This window comes from Mya arenaria, chromosome 15, assembly GCF_026914265.1.
Source record: "Mya arenaria isolate MELC-2E11 chromosome 15, ASM2691426v1".
Classification (NCBI taxonomy): Eukaryota; Metazoa; Mollusca; class Bivalvia; order Myida; family Myidae; genus Mya; species Mya arenaria.
In genome coordinates this window covers 1,913,549-1,922,498 of record NC_069136.1, presented here as the reverse complement: position 1 = coordinate 1,922,498, position 8,950 = coordinate 1,913,549, and the positions used below count along the sequence as shown (strand labels likewise).

The following is an 8,950-nucleotide window of genomic DNA, read 5'->3' as shown; positions in this document are numbered from 1 at the left end:
CTGTAATTTCTTTCAAATTAAACTCAGCGTTCTTCATAACATTGTTTTCGACATTTATTCATCCTTTTTGGAATATTAAAAACAATATTATTAATTGTGGTAAATCTAAATTGGGAGTAAGAGTGCATCTTTAAGATATTCGACCCACAAAACAGCTTCATGGTTCTATGAACACTGTAAATTCAAGTTTTCGTTATAATACCTGGTGAAATTGTATAGCATATCTTTGATTTGAAAAATTGTGATTGTATAAGAATATGTAAAATAAGCGTCCCCACATACGTTGCAGATAAAGTTTTAGAGGTACATAATTTGTTCTATATCAACTGAAAAAGAAATACCTAAGAACGAAGATGGCACTGTTTGCTATTAGGAAGTACTGTAATAAGAAGAATTCAAGAGCTAATTCAACCTCCTGAACCTGCTGTTTTATTTCTTCTTTTTCAGCGGAAATATATGCACATACACTAGTCAAAATGTAGAATGGGACTAAGGATGATTTTTGATGAAACATAAATTTCATTTCAATTTTCATATAAAGCTTTCATTTTTGTATCAAACTATTATGGAGTCAAACAAGGGTGAAAACCTGACCTATTGTGTGTTGTTTGCCTGAAAATGTCGTCGACAAGCAATATTCAACTCATACAATTCAGATATATATGCTTTTGAAATGGCTATTATTTGTCTCTGGATCAGAGGTTATGTTTAGGCTCTGTAGATACGAACTATTAAAAACATAATCAAAGACTCGTCAATTCCATGTTGACAAACAGCTGGATATCTACCGGATTTGGAATACAACCTACATTTTCAACGAATCAAAATGTTGATAGGCATTCATTTTAGTGCTAGACTTTATCATAAAGATTTTAATTCATGTCATCTAAATATTACTTAAACCACCCAAACAATACGTAAATACTTATTTATTATGTATAGGACAAGAGTATGCGTTATTTATCTGTCCATATCTATTGAGTAAAAGAATAACACAAAGACAATGGTTTATTTAAAGAGGGATGTGATTTTGATCTTAATATTGGCAATTAACATGTTCAATAATTAGTACGCAATCATGGAGGTTTTGAAACATTATTAATACTTTTATGGATATAAAACTGAAATGGTAAGTTAATGATTTCAACGACTTATTATTAGTTTTGTAATCGTTTAGTTATTATTAAATACGACTTTTATTATAAAACATGCCTTTAAGAAGAAAGACAGGTTAAAATTTGCCATCCTACAATTTCTTCATTAAAATACGAAAGGCACGTCGTATCATATTTAGAGTACCTGCAACATTAAAAACATTATAACATATAAAGTCAATCTCGCTATGTCGATCTCTGATATCTCGATTGTCCGGTTATGTCGAACTTTTTGATAACATGCACGGTTATTTCCAGGTAGCAGAAAGATGTTTGAGTTTTAAGTTGCTCTTATTGGTTCACTTACTACAAGTTATAAATTCAGGTAACGTTTGTTGTGCAAAATAACGGATCGTATGTTTATCTTACGACCATTATATCCGCAGAATTATGCAAACTATCATGAAACAAATATGAAGCTTATGATATCTTAAACCAATGTATAGCAATGAAAGCTAATAAAGAGTTTTGTTGCCATAGTGATTTAGTTCAAAATGTATCAAATGGTGTTGAAATAGTCAATGGAATTAGTCAAAGTTTAGCTCAATTTGATGTACTAAATGTTTCAGCAACACTCGGAGAAGTATGTACGGAGGATAGCGAGTGTGACGGTATGGTAAACCTACGCTGCAGTAAGATGTACGAGTGTACAAAGGGACTGTGTGATTGCCAGTCGGAATATGGGAGCAGTGATGGGACCGATTGTGAATGTGTGTATAACAACAAAGGGGAGTTTTAAACTTTTTAAAGAATACAGTTAGTAGCCTCATAACTGACACAAATGATGGCTAATGTCATGTTACTGCAATAAAGATTAGCAATCACAAACTTAGGAGACATGCACACGCCAGTCACGATTTTCCACTCCGTTCTTTAGATGCTGCACATTGTATACTCTCTTATTTTAAACAGACGTTAAAATCACTCATATTTGCTTTAATTGTTTTGTAATTATGCACATCAATTTGCATTGTCACTTTTGTTTTTAAATAGTTCCACTGAATCTTTGCCTTTTTAACTTAATAAAAAATGTACATATATTCTCATATCTTGAATATGATAGAAATGTTTGTAAGACCATTCTAAAATGCAATAATAAAACCGCAAACAATTGTTGCAATGCAGTTTGATCAAAGTGACGTCACATAGTGTGACAATATTAATCTGACTGTCATGGTGATACCAAACGGGAATTTCCGGCATGGACGCAACATGTAACACTAGAGTACATACAGTTTTCTTTTTCAGCAATACTGAGTGGCTACCAGGAGCCATGTGGCACGGGCTACCACTGTGATGGCGTGAACCAAACATGCAACGGGAGCCATTGTGATTGTGAGAGTGGAATGAGTGGAGCTCCCTGGCGGGGATGTGCAAGTGGCAGCGGGGGGAACTCCTGGGGCAGAGCTGTGGGGATAATAACTACCACGAGTGCTACTGGAATGATACAGTAGGTAAGGTATAGAGATGTAGACTTTAGTTAAACTTGTCTATCTAGCTATATTCTTGTACGCTGATATGCCGACTTCCTTCTTGGTTTGATTTTAATTATATAAGCCATAAAAGCGTGTGTTTGATTGACATGATGACACATTAATCTAATAATACAATGAAAACTACCGGGACAAGCCCAGAAGTAAAATATTTATAAATAATCCATGTGTAGAGGCATACGGCAACGGCCCAAACGATGTATGCTAATGGCATGGTACTCTAGGCAAGGCTCAGATAGTGAGCATTTAAATAAGGATGCATTGGAGTTGACGAGTAAGGAATATATTTATCTACTGTATATGATTTATGAACGTTACCCTAGGTAAGGTACAAAATTGGGCGTTCAAAGTATGACGGATCTTATGACGTATGTTAACGATCGACGTTAATATTAAACTACTATGTGTGCTAGTTGAATGGTACCCTAAGTAAAAGCGTAAGAGTTCAAATAATGATGCATATACGTCACGGCCTCTAAACGCCAGCTCCACCACTTTACGGTGGTGCAAAGAAAAAGAGCTGTCGACACTTCCGTGGTGGAGCTGTGCCCTATGTTTACATGAACAAACGTGAGTATGATTTATATTTTATTTGATAATTTCATTTAACGGACATATTTCGAAAATCGGAGAATGTGGTACCGTGTAAGAACACTTCTACTGCAGGCTGGTTACTATTTCGTTTCAATATTGTGCAAACTGTGGTGCCAGCAGCTTTTCTCCCGAATCGGACTTGTGCATATTTTGAGATCGGATTGCATAGCAAGTACATTTCGGTGCTAACATACCCAGTAAGAACATTCTCATGCATGCAAACATAACTGTTATGTATAGTACCTATGCCGGAACACAACAAAACTGATAAGCACTTCTTAAAAAGGAAAAATGCACATATTTATAAAAGTGGTGGCGCTTTTGCCCTAGTGGTGGCGCTATCGAGTATGTTTTGCGCTTGAAGTAATATAAAAAGTTAACGCTTTTGGAATGAATACAGAAGTTGCTATATATGTTTATCATTCATTGTTATGCTGGTTATGCATACTACTTGCGGAAACAAAACTCTACGCGAACAACCTTAACCTTACTGAAAACTATTTTGAAAACAAACGGCTAGGTGCAGTTAATTTTTACCATAGAACTATAAGTATCTATCATGTGTGTCCGGTTATGAGAGAGGTATTCTTTGCGCATACCGGACGTGTGTTTCCGGTCATGTGACCAGTGCTTGAAAAACGCGCTACTTCTTATTTCTTTTATTGTATGGTTTATGAAAAGTACATTATTTCATTACAGTAAAGCGCAATCAAATGTATAAGTATGCAATTAATTAAAAATGATAATAAATAATCGTAAAAACGCGATTTAAAGAGTTTCTATTTGACGTCAATAGTGATTTAAAATTTCTGCGCTTTATGACGTCAGTAAACAACGTTGCACGCGCTTTTTGGTGAAATGTACAAAACTGCGTTTTCTACGTCAATTTTTCCACAAATTGATAATTTAAGATATGCAAGAAAAAATATCAACCATGTTTTTCCGGTCCGGATCGAAAAATCCGTCCCTCGGTCACGCTGCGTGGCCGGTAACTCGGCACCTATCCTTGTTTTCAGTAAGATTAAGGTTGTTTGCGTAGAGTTTTGTTTCCGCAAGTAGTATGCATAACCAGCATAACAATGAATGATAAACATATATAGCAACTTTTGTATTAATTCCAAAAGCGTTAACTTTTTATATTACTTCAAGCGCAAAACATACTCGATAGCGCCACCACAAGGGCAACAGTGCCACCACTTTTATAAATATGTGCATTTTTCCTTTTTAAGAAGTGCTTATCAGTTTTGTTGTGTTCCGGCATAGGTACTATACATAACAGTTATGTTTGCATGCATGAGAATGTTCTTACGGAGTATGTAAGCACCGAAATGTACTTGCTATGCAATCCGATCTCAAAATATGCACAAGTCCGATTCGGGAGAAAAGCTGCTGGCACCACAGTTTGCACAATATTGAAACGAAATAGTAACCAGCCTGCTGTAAAAGTGTTCTTACACGGTGCCACATTCTCCGATTTTCGAAATATGTCCGTTAAATGAAATTATCAAATAAAATATAAATCATACTTACGTTTGTTCATGTAAACATAGGGCACAGCTCCACCACGGAAGTGTCGACAGCTCTTTTTCTTTGCACCACCGTAAAGTGGTGGAGCTGGCGTTTAGAGGCCGTGTACGTGCTAACGAGCGAAGATAATGGGTGTGTGGCGGACGGGCATACCAACAAACAGAATTTGCTTAAAATTATATCACATACATGTCACCACAGGACGACTGGGATGGTACACAAGGCAACAAGTTGCAGTAAATTCGCGTTATAAATGTAATCGACCTCGGATATGCAATCTATTAGGATGGCGCCCTGGAGAAGGTGCTTACTGATTACCATTCATATTCCACTCTCATATTTGTTCCACAATACAATGGAAAGACAAGCCCAGTAGCTAAACATGTTTAAAACAAGGAACCTAAATTAAAGGCACAATATCCAGGCCGTAAACACGGTCTTTGTTTCGGCTGATCTGCTTGTCCCTGTGGTTTCCATTATGTTGTTCGATACTTTACAGTTGCTTTTAAATGTACTCATGTCGGAACGACGCTGCATATCACTATGGATAATGCAAACCCCAATTTCAGGCGGTGTGTGCGACGGATCTACATGTTTGTGTTCAGAGGGTTATATCCTGGACACCACTTACTCATACACAGAATGTAGAAAACGTGAGTAGTATATATTAATCAACGGCTACTTGAATCGAACATTCGTAGAGAGGTACGCGAGGTTCACTTAATCTGCTCACTGATGATTTGTCTTGTATTCGCTTTTTCCTCTTATGAGGCTGAAACCGCCCCTTCAGTGGCCTTTAATTGGTACTCGGCACTGAAGAGGCTGGCAGATAATGGCTTTATTCGGTACGCAAACGTTCAAAATAGGTTACTATTTAGTTACATGCAGGAGTCGGAATATAAAGGAGTACTCCGGTATGCAAGAAGGACGGGGATTATACTCTTTGGTCCTTGTGACTTTAACTAAAAATTCAGCATGCGTTCGAATGTTTGGTTTGTCCCTTTAATTATCACGGCATATACATACGCATGCATATGATAATATCCCAACTGACCATATTTTAACTTCCGATAAATCAGGCTCAATCTGTATATCCGAATTTGTACACGTTTTGTCTTCAGCCCGATTCGGAGAGTACTGTGCGTCTTCACCCGTTTGTGACATGGACTTTGACCCGAAGACCGTATCCGAGGACACCTCAAACTTTCGCCCAACATGTCAACAGAACGCATGCTCGTGCCCGGCCTCCCATGAGCAGGTGTCCGTCAAAAGCTGGAAGCTCTGCTTAGGTAGGTCGATAGTTTACAATTTGCCGTGTGTTCTAATCTGTGTGTACATTAAACACCACTTTTTATCAAGTTAAAAAATGCATGTATCTATTAAAATGCAACCTTCATTTTCAGCCAATGAAACGGCTCATCGGCCTGTATTAATAATTTCGCTAAGTCGTTCAGTAGGCTTTTCAAGCTCCGCTTTCATGTTGTATCTATATAACGTGGCTATTCCGCCATATTTTGGTCAGGTCTAGGGACATCATGAAAACTATAACCATTCTGTCACAGTTCTCCCCGTACAGCATCATCAACATCAGTATGGAGCCAAGTTTCAGTAATCACACAAAGGTCAATGTTCTGCTTAAAAACGGTCCCTTAAAAATATCTTGTAGTATGTCAGACGATTTTCCTCGAGCAGATCTGGTTACATTGACAGTTTGAAGTCTGCCCTTTTTCTTGTTTCATCCAGATCATGAGCAAATTGTCATTTTTGGACGTTTAATGAAGACGATTACAGTTTATGCTCTGAAAGTTTTAGCCATAGTCTAAATATATCATCAGATTTCTTGGTTACTGTGTAACATACATATGGGACGACTTCTCCAAATATTATAAGACTATGTAGTGGTACGACATCGTGATGGTGCAACTTCTCCTGTAATCAAATGTTTTTAGCTTTTACGGACCATTAAAAATGTTCTTTAAGTGTATGATTCCTTAAACCGTCCTTTTCAATCGACAATGTTTGTTAATTTTAGAACTATACGAGGAAACCCTCACCGAGATAGGGGAAGAATGTCGAGACTGGAATGAATGCGCCAGCAAGTTCTGTGTCAAATGCCCGAACGCAACATCTGGAGTGTGCATGGATGGTTAGTGTTTACCCGTACTTTTGTTTGACAACATGTACAGTAAACTGTCATTGTCTCTCTTAAAAAAAACAAGTGGAAATTGTGATTATGATCCGTCGATTTACTGACGGATGCTTACATTTCGGTACAATGTTTAATAACAGTAGATTTCCACCGACGAGTTCAAAATAGAATACGCTACATATAGCCTAAATAGTGTGTGCTATAGTCTCTTATAACTCATACACAGTGTGACAATGCATGTTTTAAGATATATATTTATTATGTGATGAATATACATGTATGTTGTATTGATGAGACTTTAATCAACTAGCAAATATTGAACTATCAAATATATTATCAATACTAATATAATGGACTTATGGAGTTTGTTATGAAATTGACGTTTTGCCATACTGAATTCTCAGCAACCGACCCGGGTATGTATCACACAGCAATTTAGTTGATCACACTATTTTTCACACGCAAATCATGTAATTAAATACCAGAAGCATGTTCTGGGCATGTACATTGTATTTGGTTTCTACTAATGCCAAATCATATTAATTGTTTGTTTCCGAGTTCACAGCGCCAAAATTAAGGATATGTAAGTCGGGATTTTTGAATGTGTCTCACTGAACAAATCGCACTTCAAAACAGCGACATTTGGTCTGGATTAACGTGAATAATAGCCCTCTATACAACCAAGAAATTAAGCAAGAACTTATCGAATATATGAACACTAAAGGCGAAATAAATAACGGCCAGAAATAAGTTGCCAGATGACATTACGAAGTAAGGGTGGAAAAACATAGGGTAGGTCCGGAAACCGGAGACAAACAATTATTTTCACGCCTTTTAATGAGTTCCTAGTACATCAGAATGCTTTACTATCCGATGATAATCTATGTAACACTTAGTGGATAATTATAAGAGTTTCATCATTGTTACTATTAAAATATTTTGTCATTTCTTCAAAAAAAACAAACAATGCCAACGCTTCCGACCTTTTTTAATTAATGCGCTGGCAGCACGGGTGGATTAAATGAATAACAAAGAGATACTATACACTGATTTCACCTTGCACTTTCGTTTTTTTGTTTAGATTTTTTTTTGTTAAGGGAATCATTCGAGTGTGTGTGCTATTTGGATGCTTCACTTGCATGCGTTTTGTTGAACGTTTATCACAGCATATTGTTATTATAATATCGTGGAATAAACTTTCAGTAAAATATAGAAAATGTACGCTTGTTTTGACCCTGTATCATTAAACGGGGTTTATGTTTTAACTTTCGACTACTGAACTTGTTTTTGCAGTTTTTCATATATATATTTCATTTAAAAAATATATCAATATAAGACGGGAATATACTGTTAGTATGTTCATGTTTTTTTTTGTCAGATTAAGTTATGTTAGTTTTGTTTGTTCCTTTTTCAGGTTCCCATGGACCGCACCCATCTCCTGGTTACACCCTCCTGACGTACACTATCTGTCTACTACTCGTGGTTGTGATCTTGTTTTGAATTATACTGGAAGCATTTGTGACTGTTCGTCTGACTGCACGACCATTTACACGCAAACATCACGAGCAAATATGATTGTTACAAAAACACAACAAAGTTTGCCGTTTGTAATATTTTCGCATATCGCGTCTATAATATATAAGAAATATTGAAACTTTCTCCACAGACGCCTTTTTCCGGTGATTTGTTTGAAATATTTGGTCATTTGTGTTTTTATCAATCATACAACATTACTATGTTTGTGCACTTTTAACGAGAATGCACTCTCGAAAAATATCGCTCTGGAAATAAGACATGCTGCATTTCTTTGTTTATTTCATTTATTAAGACCATGTTGGAAATTAACAATAATACATATTTGGCATATCATCATTCGTGTGCTGTTCATTGATTTAAGCACATGAAATCATAGTCGCATGTTTGTAATATTGTTAATTTCTGTTAAAGAAATACATTGAGCACGTATAGATAGGTGTGTAAAAGAAAGTTATTCGATAAATAACATTTAAAACCATCTGATAGGTAATGCAATG

At 36.3% G+C, this 8,950-nt stretch overlaps 1 pseudogene; it reads left to right on the top strand.

The window, feature by feature from the left end:
- The first annotated feature begins 104 nt into the window (after positions 1–104).
- On the top strand, positions 105–8,721 carry LOC128220060 (protein NEL-like; annotated as a pseudogene).
- The last annotated feature ends 229 nt before the right edge of the window (positions 8,722–8,950 follow it).